This window comes from Myodes glareolus, chromosome 17 (assembly GCF_982192425.1).
Source record: "Myodes glareolus chromosome 17, mMyoGla1.1, whole genome shotgun sequence".
NCBI classification, from domain to species: Eukaryota; Metazoa; Chordata; class Mammalia; order Rodentia; family Cricetidae; genus Myodes; species Myodes glareolus.
Window position 1 is genome coordinate 15,367,230 of NC_142042.1, and position 18,718 is coordinate 15,385,947.

At 43.3% G+C, this 18,718-nt stretch overlaps 1 long non-coding RNA gene across 1 annotated transcript in view; it reads right to left on the minus strand.

The window, feature by feature from the left end:
- Positions 1–1,515: 1,515 nt before the first annotated feature.
- LOC146891173 (uncharacterized) overlaps positions 1,516–18,718 on the minus strand; it is a 34,368-nt gene continuing 17,165 nt past the window's right edge. Inside the window, exon 3 of the long non-coding RNA XR_015735242.1 lies at positions 1,516–1,793. This is a non-coding gene — a long non-coding RNA (uncharacterized LOC146891173). The remainder of the gene's footprint in view (positions 1,794–18,718) is intronic.

Here is an 18,718-nt window from a genome sequence, read left to right on the forward strand (position 1 = left end):
GCCAACAGCTGACAGTATTATGCCAGCTTTAATGTTCCTCTCCTTTTTTATACATAAATATGCATTTTCAAAACCAGACTTAAATTATTGAGAGAGGAGCCGTGAATTTTTACAGAGTTCTTGTTGACACAGGGCTTTGTAGTTTTTGAAGTAGACCTTTACGGTGTGTCTCCTATGTCATTTTCCTCCATCACACACATAATGTTTTAACTCTGTGATAGACACTGAAAGGGAGTGTGTGTGAAGCCTCTGACACTATTACACTATTGATTGTCCTGTAATGAGTGTGCAATAATCACCTAATCCCACCTGAGCTTGTGGCCATTGGGTGGGGTCCTTATTCACATACGAAGGTTTCCACTTGAACCCTAACCCTACCGCTTCTTAGTTTCTTTGTATAAAACATGAGGACGACACTTGTATCATGGGGACAGTTAAAAGACAAAAGCATCCCAGGGACGCATATGTATTTGGTCGATGGTAAAAGAAGCTGCAGTCTCCTGACAGTGGCATTGTGTGGAACCAGGACTCTGCACTCTTACACGTTTGGGAACGTAGTCCCACAGTGGAGAATCACATGCGTCACGTTAACCTTCACTTTTAGACACGGGTAGAGGTTGGGGCAGGCCCAAAGGCCTCACCACTACCTGGAGAACATTATCAGACTATCTCACTTCCTTCGCCCCGATCTGAACTTACCTACAAGTGGAGGACATACTGTTGAAACAAAAAGTAATAATAAATTTATATTCTCACTGTATTTGAAGGCATCTGACCTCCAGCCATGCTACAAGAACTAAAAACTGAGAATTTCTTCATGTCTGTGTGAGTATAATTTCTTTTAGTTTTATATTTGCATAATGTTTTGAACAATATCTAGTAACATAGCACAAAACTATCACTCTTCAAAATGCACCATTAAAAACATCGCACAGGGTTTAGCAAGATGGTTCATTGAGTAAAAGCACTTGCTGTCAGAGATGACAACCTGAATTCAATTCCCAGAATTCGCGCGAGAAGAAGAAGACTGACTCGGACAGGTTGTCCCCTGATATCAACACATGTGCATGCACACGCTTGCACACGTGATCACACAAAATAAATAAAATGTAATTTAAAGGAAGGAAGTAATCACTCTGCAAAGTAAGTAAGCATCCTAGCAGTTTCTATGTGTTACACTTGCTCAATACACTGGTATTGAGGATGTGGCCATGGAAATATATATCGCCACAGAACTCCAGAAGATGTGTGTAGAGCTTTAAAGACTGAAAGTTATAATTTATTCTGGAACCTGATAACAGAAAATAACAAAAATATGCACATGATTTTAGGCTAGGAATAAAATGTGTCTTAAAGACAGACACATTTTAAACAAAAATTACAAAATTAAAGTCATCTTATCCAGGTAGAATATCTTTTCCTCACAATGATATCATCAAAATAATTAATCCTTTGTGTCTGTTATCCACTCTCCCTTACTTACTATGTGTGCTATAAATTTTAAAAGTCATTAAACACATTTCTGTGTAGATCTGTGCCCAACAATGCTTGTGTACCTGTGATGGTTGGTGTTATTCATCTTGGTAGAATGTAGAATCCTTTGGGAGATGGGCATTGCAGCTTACCTATGGTGATTACCTTGATTGCATTACTTGATTTGGGCAGACCCTTCTTAGTTATGGGTAGGACCATATTCCTTGCTCTCCTCGGTACAGATGAAATATGATCAGCTCTCTTAAATTCCTGCTGCCTTGGCTTCTCCACCATAATGGAGCATCCACTCAGACTGTGAGCTGAAATAAAAAGAAGTTTAGACAATCCCATTTCACAGGATTTAGAGAGATGGAGAATACAATAACAATAAAGCAATTCAAAAAGCTGCCAGAGACCAGTTTGTATTCCAAGAATATGAAGTCCCCAAGGATTCCATGCACCTGCTCCTGCACTCCCATGAGCCTTGAAGCAATCTGCTCACTGAGGCTGCTTTTTACATGTGGTTGGTTGATGTCTTTGAGTCCCCACTGCTTGGGGTTGGCTCTTTTATAGGTTTTATTCATCTGTGACTTTTGTCAAACTTGAGAGTTCACCCACATTTATTTGAAGACTTTCCCGTCCTTTGTTTTTCATCTTCTCTTTCTAGGACCTGGTTGAAACAACAGATGTGTGTTAGAATTCTGCGGTCTCCATGGCTCTACACATAATTTTTGATCCTCCGTGGAAAGATGAGGAATTCCTGTTATTCTGCTTTCAGGTTCACTAACTCATTGGTTTCTACATTCCATCTCTAACAAGGAGATTTAATTTTGGTGGCTGTAGTTTTTGGTTCAAGCATTGGCATTTGGTTCTTTGTTGGATCTTTCTCTCCCATTCCCCCTTTAACTGTGTTTGTAATTGTTCACTGGGGTGATGATAATTGATCCTTCAACACCCTTGTCAGGTGAGTCCCATCTTTAAGCCATGCTGCTGCTATTGTCGGCTCATCACCTGTTAATATTCAAGTGAATTCTTCCTGGTTCTTCACAGACATGCGATTTTTGTTATTACAATCTGAGTATGGGAGATAACCGTCTTATTTGACTATGTGACTTACTTAACTCTCCAGCTTCAGCAAGGCTCCCTGACCCAGCCTGCTGGGGAAGAGACTTATGAATTTCCTCCACTGTGTCTTAACAAGCCCTCACTCACACCACAGGAAGAAGACAGTGACTTCTGACCTCTGCAAACCCCTGGACTCCACTTGGCCTCTGCAGCACAGCCCAGCAAGGAACAGAGAGGGCTTCTCGCTTCCTCTAGGAGAGAGTGGGTCCCAGGCTTCCTATCAGTCTATGCTGATATGTAAGGCCACCATCTTTTCTGTGATGCTGGAACCTGGTGAGAGGTCCTTATGTATTGCTTTCTCCTTTTCTAGAAGGACCTTCACCTGGTACTTCAGCCAAAGATGCAAATGTCTGTATGTCTGTTTCATCATTTCCAAGTGGAACTCTGGGTGACTACATGTTGCTTATGGCCAAGGCTTGCTGACTCAAGGACTTCTTTGCCGTCCTGTGTATTCTTGTTTGTTTCTTTTGCATGTAATCCTCAACATTGTAGGGAGTTTAGGAGGGCTGTGGTTTCTTTGTTCATTTGTTTAACGTGTTGAGACAAAAGTCTCACTATGCAACCCTAGCTGGTTTAGAACTACTGTGTAGACCAGGCTGAAGTCGAAAGCTATTTCACAGTTTTTAACTGCATCTAGCAAGAATAATAAGGAGATATGTGTGTAGTCTATCTTTTCTAGAGCTAGAAGTCAACATATTTCATTTACATCTGTGTATGTGGCATGTATATTACTTCTCTAAAGATTTTCACATCCTCGCATTATTGTGAGTCAATTCACCTGGAGGCTAACTTTGAACTTTTTTTTTTATCATGTCTGTTCTACCCCTGCATGTTTCTCTGGCAATTTTTATTTCATCATTAAAAGTTTCTCAATCTTCCCTGCACGTTTGACTGCATGTTTGCTATAAGCCTCCGTTTCTTGGAAAGTATAGCAGTCACTGCCACGCAACCCAACTTTAATGAATGGAAACACAAAGGTGGCATGTGATTATTCCACTTGGGCAAACATGAGCTGCTACCCATCGGCTCTTTCAGAGACATCTTCCCAAATGCACGTGGCAAGAGCCTGATTATTCTGTTAATTTCAGCCTCACCTGAACAGATGTTTCTAGCTGATTTCCTTCTCCTTGTGCACTGATAGTCTCATTTATTCTGATTATCATTTTGTGTTTTTATTGAGCATGAGCTTCTATTTGCTCATTTTCATTCACCATTCCTGTTTGAGCACCTCCATCATCTTTTACACGGTTTGCTTTTGATGTCGGAAAAAGCCAATAATACCCACAAATCTGCTGGGGCTCAGATGCTCACTACGAATGTCTTTACCTTTTCAGTCCATCTCCCGGATATATTTGCCTGACAGGCAATAAAACAACTGCAGAGAAATAATGTCTCATTTACTTCTTTCTTTTTTATTTGTTTTTCACTTTCTTAGGACTTTGTATGAGAGAAAAGTGTCATTGTTTGATCCTCTCTCTTGAACTAAACATAACCTTTGACAACATTTCAGTGCTACCATGTTCACTTGGGAAACTTACTAAAAGTAAAAGGTCATAGAGCTAAGAGATGGCTCATGGGTAAAAACGCTTATTGCACAAGTCTGACGACCTCAGTTCAGATCCCCAGAACCACTGAAAAGCTGGGCGCAATCATCTGAAAGCTCCCTGCAATGCCAGCAGACTTGTGGGAAGTGGTAGATGGAGACAGGATACCCCAAAAACTCACAGGCCCGCCAGTCTGGCTTACATGGCAGTGAAGACACCTTGCCTCAAACAGTGTAGGAAGATGAAGGCTGACATGTGAAGATTGACACTTGGCCTTCACGTGTGTAATTACATACACACATACAAGTTACATACACATAACACATACCCACATGTGTCTCACACTCACACACATGGCGGGTATACTGTGAGTGGTGTAATACCTGGGCTGTGAGGCAGACACATGTGGATTCTTGGGGCTCCCTGGCTGGCCAGCCTATTTTATCTCATGAGAGGCAAAAATGAGAGATCCAGTATCAAAACACAGCAGTCATGGGAGAAATGAGACCTGAGGTTCTCATATAGCCCTACAGTTACATGAATACACACACACACACACACACACACACACACACACACACACACACACACCATGCAGCACACTATACTGCCATCGTTATAACTGCATGCACGTGTAGCATTTCAAAGCCTTCTAAAATCTGAGTGGCCCCACCCTTTGCTATATTTTGATTAGCAAGGATGCTTCACACAGGTCAACAAACAGTGAAACTGGTTTGAGTCTCTGAGCTCCCACTGTTTTCTTTCCAAATCCTCTAAGATGAAGTTAAAAACAAACATGGAAGCATCCAGCCCACTGCTTCTTTCACACCCCGGCATGGGTAGAACTGCTACTAAAATCCCCAGCTCTTAGCGCTTACGAGATCATTAGAAAAATGCCTTCTCCCAAATTCTTCTTATTTTCTCCCTCACTGCCTGTTCTGTAGTCGAAAGAGTTCTTTTCAATGTAACTTATCAGTTGTTTCATATGACACCCATGGTGTTTATTACAGGCTTCAAGTTCAGCAAAAGATACCCAATTATTTCTATTTAGTCCATTTACTAAATACTAAGGGCTATGGCTAGGTTACAGGTCTTGTGACTTTGTGTCTTACAGAGAAAAGAATGATTCTAGTCTCAGTCTGATGAGCAGAGGAAGAAAGCATCAGTTAAGAAAAAATCTGTCAGAGAAGAAAGAATAGCATTGTTAGACAGAGAGCTGTGAACTGAGACCAAAGAGTACTCACAGAACCAAGAGCTAATTCTATTTGTTATCATCCTCTCTTCTGAGTCTTGGAATGGGTGTTTCCCACTATTTCCTTAAAATTGATTTACTTAGCTTTCCTTCAAATTGTTTTATTATGTGAGTAAAGTTGATTTCCCCAGTTAAATCTGACTCTTCAACATTAATTATTATCTAATGCATATATCATGATGTCCACAATGTTTGAAATATATGTAGAAATCATATCCAATTTCTTTCCTTGAATAGCACAACATATGGTTCTCACTTGAAGTAAATGCATCACCAAATCATTTATGTCCAATGAAATTATATTTGAAGACTACATCATGATAGGATGGAGATGAAAGAGGTGTGCACTGGTCAGTCAGTGAGAATCTTTCTTTCCATCTTTGTCTCTACTAGCTTGATAATGTATTCAAAACCAGAGCAATTAATCTCTAATCCCGTCAGCTCTACCCAATGTAGTACAACCACATTTTTCTGGTGAAACTTGAAGCATTTCTCTCTAAATAACTTCCATTCTTACTACACTGGAGTTTGAATACAGTGACATGTGGTCCGGAGGCAATGCAGTCCAAGAGTTGCACTGAGTGACATCTTCGATTGAATTATCCTTTTAACTGAAAGGTGTTTACATGTGTTTCAGCATTGAGAGCTGTTGAGGAGCTCTCTATTTCTCGTTGAAACATTCCTTCCTGGCAGGAGAATGACGGCTTCTGAGCTTCAGGAAGCTGACAACTCACAAGGCTCGGGAGACTCCCAAAGCATACAGGATTCACAAGTCCTTTCCCCAAGGTTTTAAAGCAGAAAACAACGGGGAGATGTGAAACATCTGTGGTGGAGCTACCAGGAGGTTGGAGCAGGAGCCCCAGGGATGTAGGCTCAGTGAACCCACCATCCCACTAAGGTGAACGTTCCCATGCTGTAGCTGCTTTTGAGTCACCGATCCCACTGCAAGGAACCCCTCACCCATAACCTGTAAGTAACCCAAGAAACTATTTCTCCCATGGAGTTATGGAATGGAATCTTTCAATGGAATCATATCATTATTCTGTCATTTCCCTGGGGAAAAACCATACATTTGCTAATAGATTATAAGCATTGTGGGTTTACCAAAAACAATGTTTGGAGAGAAGTGATTATTTTCTTATTATTGTCCTCAACAGTAAGAAAATTGTCTTGTCAAGGAATGTGTGAAATACGTGCCACTTTGCATTGTAGCAAAGATGGCTAATGATCGAAGACTCCTCCCAAAGTCAGGGGACGCCTTCTGCTCAAATGGAAGCCTCTCTAGCTACAGACACCGTTGCCATGTCTCTGAAACTGGCCTCTGAGTATTACTAAGAATTGTTTCCTGCATCAGTATCACAGTGGCACCTACTCTCCAGAGTCCCCTCTTCCTGCAGGATGGGAAAGTAGGAACTGCTCATTTTGGGATGCTCAGTACATTTGTGTTTAATTCTTCATATACTTCTCCAGCACTTTTACGTTGATGGCACCTTGAGGTCTTCAAAGTTTATTTCTGTACATTTTCTTGTCTCCTGGAACACATATTCCCTGGTCTTCATTTATCTCCCTTTATTTCCCCCACCATATCTATCCATAACTGGCAAAGAAAAGGGACTGTAATGTTTTCCCTTGCAGTATTCCTTCCCCAGAGTCGGTGCCAACAAATTGCAACCATTGACGAGCCCTGGTGTGCTTGTACGCTTCTGTACATCAGCAGCAGAACAGTAAGGGACGACAGGCAACTGCAGACTGAGCATCCAGCATGGATATATAGTACTAACATTCACCACTTGGCAAGCTGCGTTCGGGGAGGCTTACTTAGCTCTCGTTCCAGGATTATTATAAAAATAAATCTTTTAACATTTGTTTGGGATTAAAAGTGAGGGAATCTAGACTCACATTTTAAAATGCACATCCTGATGAATAATAAATACACTTAGTAAATATACATTAAGGGAGAATTATATTCTGCAGCTTGTTGTGTTTCACTGAAGGCGCTCTCCACATAACAATGAATTACAGAACCCCAAATCAGACTGAGCTGGGAGCAGGGTGAGCAGAACGTGCTCCATTTCCTAGGAATGGAAGAGGCCCACAGTGAGGCGAAAGAGAAGACATGAACAAGGATTCTTACGAGAATGAAAGTAGAGCGTGGAAGACACTTGGAGACAACACGCAGGAAGCTGCTTTGGAGGGTGCTGGAAAGATCGCTGTTCCCAGAGCAAGCGAAGGACATGGCATCAGCTTGGCCACCAGTCTCTCTGCTTCTCACTTTCTTCTGCTACCAAAGGCAGTTGAGTACGAGGCCTTGTGGACGTAGAATGATACCCAAGCAATGCATTCGACAGCACAGAGGGCAGAGACACCGCAATTTCAAGATAAAGGTGACATCTAAGAAAATGATCCTGTGAGACTAGCCCTACATGAATATGTGAAATTATCTCACTTCCTTGGCTCTGCCTTTTGTGTGTTAATTTGCATTGGCCCTCTCTAAATAACTCCTAGCAGTGGATGGGGACTTATTAGATCCATCCTCCCTCCACTTAGCCTTCCATGTGCACTCTGCTGTACCCAGCCTCCTTTGTTAGACAGCACTTCTTCCAGCCCCGCATCCAGGTTGAGTGATCCTGGGCTCATTTTTCTGTGGATCCGAGTCTGCTTTGAAACAGCTCGAATAAACACACGAACTGAATGGTCAGGGGCTGGAGGATCTCGATTCAAACGACACTACTTCCTTTCCCACCAAATATAATAGTTGGTACACAGCCGAACTGCATGTGTCTTTCTCTGCCACCTGTAACCTGATGATAATAGTACTATCCCCTGTCACTTCTACGAGATAAGAAGGCACAGGCCTCATGTTCGGTGCCTGGTAGATAACTGAATACTCAGGATGTGTTCGGTATTATTTAACAAGCCAATGATAGATGTCAGTTCCGTGTCACCCCTTCTGAGCAGCCCCGAGTTTATCAGCAGCTGCAGCGTAAACTGAAATAGAATCATTGTGTGATTTCGAAATCCCATAGCAAGAGGCTGTGAGCGGTGCCTTGAGATGCAGCAGTGTTCCTTGGCTATGCCAATTGTTGGTGCACTATACTTAGCCACTCTTGCCCGGCTCCCCACCGACCCCTGCTTCATTCCATGACAGCAGAAGAGGCAGAGGCCTGGACCAGACAAGAAGGGGAAAATTGGGAGCGATGCTATTTACTCTGGGGCCTTGTCAAACGATCTGCTCTTTATCCAGAACTGGGTAAACAGCAATACTTCTGCAGAGACAAGCAAACACGATCGTGTGCAATGATTTCACAAACAACTATTTAATAGTCCATTACCAGCTTTTCCAGACAAGCAACCACCAAACCTTCTTTTCTGTGCAGAGGGCAGCCATTGCTTTGTTTATGGCTTCGGACAGTCAGGGGTGGGAGCCAGGGTGGCTGACACTAAAATTACTTGTCCCTCTTGAAGCTTTCCAGGTAAGCTGTACAGACCCAAGGACAATGAGTTGAGGCTGATTCCTCTGTCGCCCCTGAAAAGCCCGGGGAATTTTAATTGAAATTACTTTCTGCTTTGGCAGTCTGCCTTGTTTGCAATTTGTATTATGAAGGACAGGGCTAAACAGAAGGGGTGACTTTTTAAAAATACAGATATTGACAACCACCCACTACCATAATAAACACAAGAAATAAACACAAGAGTTCCTTCTTCTGCTCCTTTCTTTTCTTTCCGTTCCACGGAAAGACAGTAAGCATCTTCAGGACATCCAAACACTGACTGAAACAGGACAGCTCTGTGGTGGGAGAAGGTCCCCAAAGCAAAAAGCTATTCTCAGAACTGAAAACTGAAAAGGAAACTCCCCAGGTTTGCATTCTCCATTTCAAAGTGACATTAAAGCCTCCGTGGCTCCTAAAACTCCATGAACTCTGTATTATGAAGGACAGGGCTAAACAGAAGGGGTGACTTTTTAAAAATACAGATATTGACAACCACCCACTACCATAATAAACACAAGAAATAAACACAAGAGTTCCTTCTTCTGCTCCTTTCTTTTCTTTCCGTTCCACGGAAAGACAGTAAGCATCTTCAGGACATCCAAACACTGACTGAAACAGGACAGCTCTGTGGTGGGAGAAGGTCCCCAAAGCAAAAAGCTATTCTCAGAACTGAAAACTGAAAAGGAAACTCCCCAGGTTTGCATTCTCCATTTCAAAGTGACATTAAAGCCTCCGTGGCTCCTAAAACTCCATGAACTCTAACCAAAAAAAGTTCCTGCATTATTTCCCCACCTCATTCCTATTTTAGCTTGTCTGCTCTGGTGTGGGGATGAAGGTGGGTGTTCGTATGTATGCATGGGCACATGGAAGCCAGAGGTCAACTTTGGGGGTCATTCTTCAAGCTATGCACCTTGATTCTTGGCCCTCATCAGCCTGGAGCTCACGCAAGCCTCAGGAATCTCTCTGCCCCTGATTATAAGCACTCCCAGCTTTTACAGGGGTGCCAGAGCTTGATCATTGTCCTCAGGCTTGGCACAACACGTGGCACACAGAACTATCCTCCCAGCTCCCAAATAATATTTTTTATTGGTTTATATTGAGCTTTACATTTTTCTCTGCTCCCCTCCTTGCCTCTCCCCTCCCCTTCAACCCTTCCCCGAGATCCCCATGCCCCCAATTTACTCAGGAGATCTAGACTTTTTCTACTTCCCATGTAGATTAGATCTATATAAGTCTCTCTTAGGGTCCTCACTGTTGTCTAAGTTCTCTGGGATTGTGATTTGTGGGCTGATCTTCTTTGCTTTATGTTTAAAAACCACCTATGAGTGAGTACATGTGATAATTGTCTTTCTGTGTCTGGGTTACCTCACTCAAAATAATGTTTTCTAGCTCCATCCATTTGCCTGCAAAATTCAAGATGCCGTTCAATAATATTTTTAAAAACTAATGTCCGATAACCTGCCTTAAATACCTCTTCTGCAGGGCACCCACACCCGCCTCTCTTCCTGTGGATTTTCCAGGAAAGCTGGCCTTGAGACTTGGGAGCAGTTTTCCCTGGGTGACTCCGCACCAAGCGACATGGATTATGTCTAAAGAGCAGCCTTGTGGAGAAAAGGGGGTTGCTTAGCTACTCAGAGGCACAGTAAAATGCTAGAGAGAAAAAAAGAATCAAATCATCCTACTGAATGGGGCAATTTCTATAAACCTCTTAGTTCTTAAGGCCAGATCCATGCTGGAGATAATGTTCCCCGTGAATAATTATTCCCCTGTGATGGGCTTCTATGATTATCTATCCCATTAGGAACCAAGGTCTTGGAAATCCAAAGACAAGCAGTGCTTAGACAGCTATAAACAGTGGTTAATGAGGAACTATGATGTGGTATCAGCGCTGTGAAACCTGCTGCAGAAAGGATCCCTGAGGATCCATAGACCCTAAACCCTGAGCCAGCCTTTCCTTGCATGGCCATCTCTCCCCTGCTTCTCCCTCTCCTCTGCTTCTTCCTGCTCTGGGATCCCATTCTCAAACTTATTCTATTTCCCTTCTCCTCTCTGCCTTTATTGTTGCTTTGACATGGGGCCTCACTCTGTAACTCACGCTGGCCTAGGACTCACTAGGCAACCCAGACTGGCCTCAGACTTTCAGTGATCTCCCTGCCACAAGGGCTGGACTCAGAGGAAACACGAGGTTTACGTTCTCTTTTTAACAACTCTGTCTCAGTTTTGTGTGGGAGTCTGCTGTAAGTACATTCTGGTTCCCTGTTGTTATTTACTTAATCAAAATTAGTTCTTATACAACATTCCTTCATTGCCCAAGGAAATTGAGTTATTCTCTTATGTATGCTATCCCAGTGTATTTGAACACCATTAGTCACTGATAGAGAAGAGCAGAATTAAATTCATGCTCCCATCAAAAGCAACAAAAATACCAAAGTTTCAAGAATCTCTGCAAATCAGGTTCTGTTTCTTTCATTTGCCTTTTGTTTGGTTTTTCTTTTAAACATGTGTTCATCATAAATGCATGGCGTTTTTAATAACTGCCAGAATCTTTAAATATGTAAACAATAGATTGGTGAAAAGGTTACAAAGAAAAGAAAAAGGCTTTCTTTTCCTCTCAAATTTTTTCTTGATGGTTGTTTGGTAGGAAAATCAGGACAGAGCAAACCTAAAGGCATGTATACACAAACATGCACACTCACATACACACACAGGTGTGGGGAGGGACAAGCTTCATCCCAAGCCTTTACCCTGACCTCTGCCTCTATGTTGATTTCACAAGAGACTTGGGCTCCTTCTGGGCCCACTGAGAAGACAAATTATAGAAGGCAGTCAGCACTTAGAGGCCAGATTCTTTCCTTCTTAAATCTGAGCACACTGGGTAAAAAGTGGAATGGGACGGTGTTACACTGACAGGCTCCCCCTCCTGTGTGCAGCAGACACCACAGATCTCATGGACTGAGCTTCAGAAAGGCAGCCCGCTTGGCTCAGCAAGGCCAGGGTGGATTCTCGCCCATGAAGTCACACAGAAGTAGGTAGCCCCCACTGTGAAGGAAAGGTTCCTGTGCAACCCGACCCCCATGCCATTACTTCATTCTGGGCCTTGAAAATTCCAGCTGACTTTTAAATGTCCACATTGCCTCCCACGTGCTTAAGGGGAGCCTCCGATCTCTTTGCTTAAAACCCTGTTTCTTCCTCTTTCACAACACTCATTCCAATGATTACCTTGCTTGTCTGTCACCTTGATAACTTCATCTATGAACTCCCTGAGGGCAAAGCAAGCACCCTGATCACCTCTGCAACCCCCAAAGCCCCCTGTACAGTGTTGTACATAGAAAGAATTAGCGTCTGTGGACTGCACATTTGGTTAAGTCGACCAACAGAGTTTGGAACGCTGGGTTTATGATAGTGATCCTCCTGCAAATGTTACAACAGCAGCAGCAGCATCACACAGAGATGAAATCCGGATGGATAAGGCAGAACAGGAGGAGCAGTTGATTGGAAATAAATTTCCAAGCGATGTGAACACAAGGGTGAGCAGACCCAGTAGGCTGGTTTGGCTTTATTAAGTTGCTCGATGAAGTAGAAAATATATACTGGTCAAGCCCAGTTAGACAATGGTTGGTTTTCTGAGGAGAGAGACAGTGAGGGAATGTGTCTTCTGTGTCCTCGAACATCCATCTGCCATGCCCCCGACACTGCGCCTGATTGACGGGTCATCTCAAAGGTGAATCACCTCAGCAGCAGACACCCCTCACACAGACTTCAAATCCTTCTGAGATCATGCCTTCAGTCAGCTTAAGGTGACAGGTGTGGAAGGGAGCATCCACCTTTCCCCTTCAGCTGAAGTCTGAGAAGCCCCTTAACTCAGCGGGCTGTGAGCAGTAAACAGAACGCTCTCCGGCGGCATCATCATTTATAATGCGGCACTTGTTTAGATGCCTTGGACTTCCCCAATTTTCATCATCCGAGTTATATAATTTGGCCTGAATTTTAAATCCCAAATTTAGAAGAAACTATTATTGGTCTCAGCTGAAATGCTTTTTTTTTACTATTTTTACACTCGTGTTACTTTTATAGCAGAGAAAATCAAAAACAGTTTTATAGGTCAGCAAATAAGCGGTTATATTCAGAAGCTGATCAGTTTGAAATCAAGAGGAAATTCGGTCCACTGTGATGCTGTGGTATAGTTAACCGACCTACTCTGAATGCCAGAAATCCAAAACAGACTTACCTAAATTTGATACAATCCTCTAGCACAAAGTAACATGAGATTTTATCTGCCTTGATTTAGTGAGTTCTCAGAAACATCCTTATAAACATCTACATCATGATGGCTCATTCTGCAGTATTGCCAAGGCAGAAGCTGTGAGATTCAAGCCCTTCTGTGAGAACAGAAGACACAGAGACACTCAGGTATTGTTTAACAGGCCAAGGGTGGAGTGGACAGAAGAGACCAACCTTGGGCCGTAGGTGAAGCATAAATGAGCCATACATGTGCCTGCCTCCTACCCTCATCAATGTCTGATGTTTCATTCACTCTTCTCATTTTCTATTCTATCCCCATTTCCTATTCCTTTATCCCCCACTATCTTCCAAGTCCCTCTAACCTGATTTACACTGTAACTGTACACCTTTGATACACTGTAACTACACACCTAAGAGGTTGTAAAACAATAGTTAACAGGAAATGAAGATGAACCCACCACCCCAGGAATATCTGCATAATTGCTAAAGTTACTTAAACATCTGCCCCCCCAGCCCCAGATAACAAAGGCAAATGCCAACCTCAACTTTGCACAAAAATGGTACCAACCCTGGTTTTGAAGTTCAGCTCTCTAGAAGTCCTACTCAAACCATGAGACAAGCTCACTCTATCTAGCAGTACCTTACATACTCACTCTTCCTCCCTACCTTAGAAAACCTCCCAGTCTGCACATCCCATGGCACATCGGCAGGAGGGCTGGTCCACAGACACAGATCTACCTTAACAGTCCTGGTCTCTGCCCTACACTCACACTAAACCCTTCCGATCTCACACCAGAATTAGTCACTCCTTTCTCTTCTCACCCTAGCGTGGTTGTGACCCCCTTACCAGACTTATCACTCTTCCATTTTCAAAATCTGGCAAACTTCCCAGTTGTCAGACTGAACAAAATAAATGGTTGCAACCAAATGAGGGATGACTAGGGTACCATCATTTCTTAGGGGATGGAATTAAAAAAAAATACTGAGTATACTAAGCCAAAATGTTGTCAAACCCCACCAGAAAACACAGGACTCAATACATATAGACCCTACAGTGCTACAGAATTTCTGAAATTTTTTCTAAAAAAAAAAAAAAAAAAAAAACAAGCCCTCAAACTAGCCTATTAACTTTTCATTTGTTTCTCTCTCACGAAAGCAGAGCATGAAACAATCCCATTATTTAGGCTCCCCAACTGTCTAAGTCTCAGATAAATAAGCTGACTGCATTGGTGTGTGCTTTTATGCACTTTAATCAATATATTTCCCAGTTTGAACAAGACAATAAATTAATTCCTGTCCTTTTAAAGCCGGTTTCCAGTTACTTCAGGCTGTCACCATACAACTTATAAGCAGCATTGGAAAGTGTGTGTAGAGGGGTCCAGGGGACTCTTTGGTCTAGAAGTTAACCTATCTGCACATTTTCATTCTGACCCCGCCTCTAGTTGTATCTGTGGCCTTGGGAAAATTGTATAACATTTATGGGACTCAGTTTCCTCATCTATAAAACATAGGCAATAGGCTAGGTGATTTTTTAAGAAGCCTCTCAGTTTTAAAATTCTATTATTATATAAATCTTTAATTCTGACATAGAACAGGTAGAGCCCGGACAGCCCCAGAGCTAACGACACGGTCCTGTCACACTGGGTGGATAACCTCCATCACATGCCATTCGATCTAAAATTCACAGCCAAGTCAAATTTGCACGCACTGTCTCTGAATGTCCGAGAGTAATAAAGTGAGTATTCGGAAGGAGCAGGAGGCAGGGGAAGGGAACCTGTGGGCTCCGTGACACAGTACACAGCCGGGATGTATTTCCCGTCGCTGGTGTATTTTAAATTTGTGACTATGAATAGACCACAGCGAACAGCTTGAAGTTCTTTGGAACAAACAATCTCTCTCTTAAGGTCACTCCTGAAGGAACTGCAATAATAGCATTTGGCATATGTAGACAGAGAGCTTTGTGGGCTGGAGCATGGAGAAGTAGTCTCCACATGTTCCATAAAAAAAGATGATCTATGATTCGGGTGGAGAAAAAAAAAGTCAGGTACATTTTTGACAGTGGCAGCGAACCCAAACAAGAGTAAGAAAACAATCAATATGAATGTCCTCATTAAAATCCCCAAGCCACTGTGAGTTTGATGTTCAGGGGAGTCTGCACGGGGATAATGGATTTGGTGGCCTGAAGGAACATTAGAGATTTTAATAAAAGGAACTTGAAATTGCCAGCATTGGCTCTGGTTCCAAGGAAGCCCTGGCGGCCTGTCCCTAACAACACAGGATGAACCGATCTCCTCGCCCCTCCACTTCTTCCCATTCAGTTTTTAAATGCCATTTTAAACATGGCCCGATCATTTCCGTTCAAAAAAAAATAAAAATTACTAGGAAGAATTGCCTTAAAATTCCTGATCAATGTTTTCAGTTCACCCAGATATTAAACCAAATTTCCCAATGCCTGAAAAGCTAATTATGCATTCAATTAGAGTTTCTTAATAAAGATTAAAACTCTGAAGTCTATTACAAGCCTATATTTAATTCAACTGCCATTTTATCCATGCCACGGATGTGTAAGTGGTAACAATGAATATAAATTATAATACATGCCGCAGAAAGAATGCTATTTGTCCAAGTACCTTACTATAAAGAATTAAATTTTGCTATCAGCTCCGTGATCTAGTTAAAATTGGTATTCTTTATTTGGTCTTTCAATGTAGTCCAATTTCCTACTTTGAAAAACAAATTCTAGGGAATAAAGAAAAGAGATTAATTTATCATTAAGACTCTGCTTAATTGAAGTCAATTCCGAACAAACTTGAATTCAATTTCTGCTCATTAAACTGAATGTGCTCTGCGTTCCTCTCTGCATTGCTTTGAGCAAGCAGCTGAGAACAAGGGACTAACATCAAAATTATTAAATTGAGGAGATTTTATTTGGTCTTCACATGCCAGAGCCGCTTTGATGAGGAACTGTTTTGGCACCGAAAGGAGCGACGAGCAGCTGGAGGAAAAATCAAATGAAACTAAGCCTTGGAAAATTGAAGAAAACGCAAGCTTAATAATATTTAATAATTAAATTTCCACAAACAATAGCGGCAAATGAAGTAATCGGCAAAGTCTGTGAACTCATTTGCATAATTGATGCCGGTCCCCTGTAAATGAATAATGAAGATAATAAAAGATGTTGCTAAAAATGGGCACAATAACAGCAAATTTCATCAAGCCGCGCTCTCTGATTAATCTGCTCTCGCAAATCAGCAGCGAGAGGGGAGCGCGTGATTAACCGCGCCGAGGCCGGCAGCCGGCGGCGGCGCTGCCCTTTCTCTGCGGGTCTCTGGGCGCGGCCCGCCTGCTCCCCGCTCCTCTCGCCGCAGCTGCCGCTGGGGCTGCCGCGGGCTCAGCTCCTCCGCGCCTCCGCCCTGCCCGCTCGCCCGTCCGCCCGCCCGCCCACCGGCCGGCTGCCGCTTAACCACTTCGCTGCTGCTCTGCAGCCCCAACCACCACGATGCCCCTCGGGGCTTCTTCGAACCCCATCCCACACCAGCAGGGCGGCTGCTTTGGGTGGGGGGGGGGATCAAATACACCTGCTGGGGCAGCCCCTCGTGTCTGCTTAGGGTCCAGATACTGGATAAATAGGGCATTTGTTTTCAGGAGAGAAAGGGGAGAGGTGGCTAGGAGGCCCAAGGGGCAAACCGCTCTGGGAGGGGAGGAATAGAGCTTCTGAAACCGTCCTTTCTCTACATCACTGCAAAAAAAGAATGGGCCTTGGAAAGATGAGGTTATTAAACACTTTTAATAGCCCATTTAGGAAAGACTTGGAGGCGAAATTAGCTTCCCACCCCACTAATCCCCTTATCCGTAAAGCCACCCACAAAGGTAAGCTGGACAGATCAGAATTTTCGTGGGCTCTTTTTCTCCCTTTATTCAAAATAGCATTTTGCAGGTTGGGATGAGCATATGTTTCTGCCAAGCCCAAATACATTTTGTGTGGGAGTCTATGAAAGTAACTTTTGTGAGAGCCAAGACTTTGGAACAATCGTGCCCCCCCCCCCCCCATTTGAGCCGTTGCATTTTCCCAGCTAGCTAGGAGAAAGTTGTCTTGGGAAAATAAAACTGTTGATAAACCATGGTTCCAGAATGGTACTTTCTTTACAACCCCGAGCTTGCAATCGATCATCGCCGGGGCCTAACAGAACTGACTCGGCTTTCATATGTTTATAGTGGGCAGTGTTTTATGCCTCGGATGCGCCACATCAACCATGCAAAACAGTGTGTTCTTTCTGTTCGCTTCCTGTATCTACACCGCAGTGATTTTTGTTTAAAAGAAAGGTCACGATTATTTTCCATTATGATGGAATGGAAACATTCTAGACATCTGAGAAACAGATCTTTAAAACCCAGTACTGAGTAGGGAAACGCAGGGAAGAGTTCACGTCAAAGTGCAATTGAATCTATTTAACCAGACCAACTTTAACGGATCCAATAAACCACCGGCTTGATCCTGGGTCAGAAGGGCCACCGTGCCTCTCTGAGCCCCAAATCCTGTGTTTTTTGTTGCCCTGCCATCAAATAAACCTGTTTCATCTTGTTGTTAAGTGACTGGCTCATTTGTTAGGGTTGCCTTTTCCCTGGTGCCACAATCACACTGTAAATTTCCCTAATCCCGCTCTAGAAGTACAGAGAAATTCTAGAATCGTAAAATTCTGAGTCAGGAGGACCCTCCAAGTAAACCGAGGATTAGAAATGTTAAGTGGTGCCCTGTCTGGCTTGGGGGCTAACACCACCCTGCAGGACGCCCTGCTGGTGAACCAGAGGTCTCTCTCCATCTCCAAACTCTCGGGAGTCTCTGAAAAGAGGGTCAGCAACAGCATCTCGAGAAAATTAGTGTGACAGAAGAAGGATTATGGATGATGAATGTAGGTACTAAAACCAGTTTAGAGATCGTAGGCGAGCCAGGGAAAGTGCAGAAAGTCTGTCAAAAAGAATCCAAAAACCACATCAAGAAAGCGCCCATGGGAAAAGGCCACGCCCACATATTGATGGGATGCTAAGCAGAAGTGTACAGAATGGCCTACGAGAGACTCTTCCTGCTCTGAGACTCTTCCTGTTCTGCCTGGGGAAGAAAACAGGGCATGCATCCTCCTGGGGGGTGAGCTAGTGGAGGCCACGGCCACGTGAAGGTGGACAGTCTGCTGCCATACGAGCCTTGCCTCAGGAACGTGGTGAGGAGGCCGGGGCCTGGCCACATCAAGGTTGCTTCATCTACTATGGGATGCAACATCCTACAACCGGTCAGACCTCGAACAGGCAGAACCCCAATTGCACAGACACAGGTAGAGACAATTAAAGCGCTCTGGTCCTCAGTTTGGGGCACACCCATGATGCACGCCATCTCCCCTAATAAGGATTCGTTGTTTAGTTAGGTGGGATTTGGACCTGCAGCATGGTTTGACTGTGAAGTATAAGGCAAGCTTGTGTTTTCCAGTGTTCCAGATGATCAATTTTCACGTAAGAAATGAATCTTGCCCGTTGTTTCTTAGAATGGTTTAGAAATGCCTGGTCACTCCAATGCAATGAAAATAAATTCTCAATTGGCC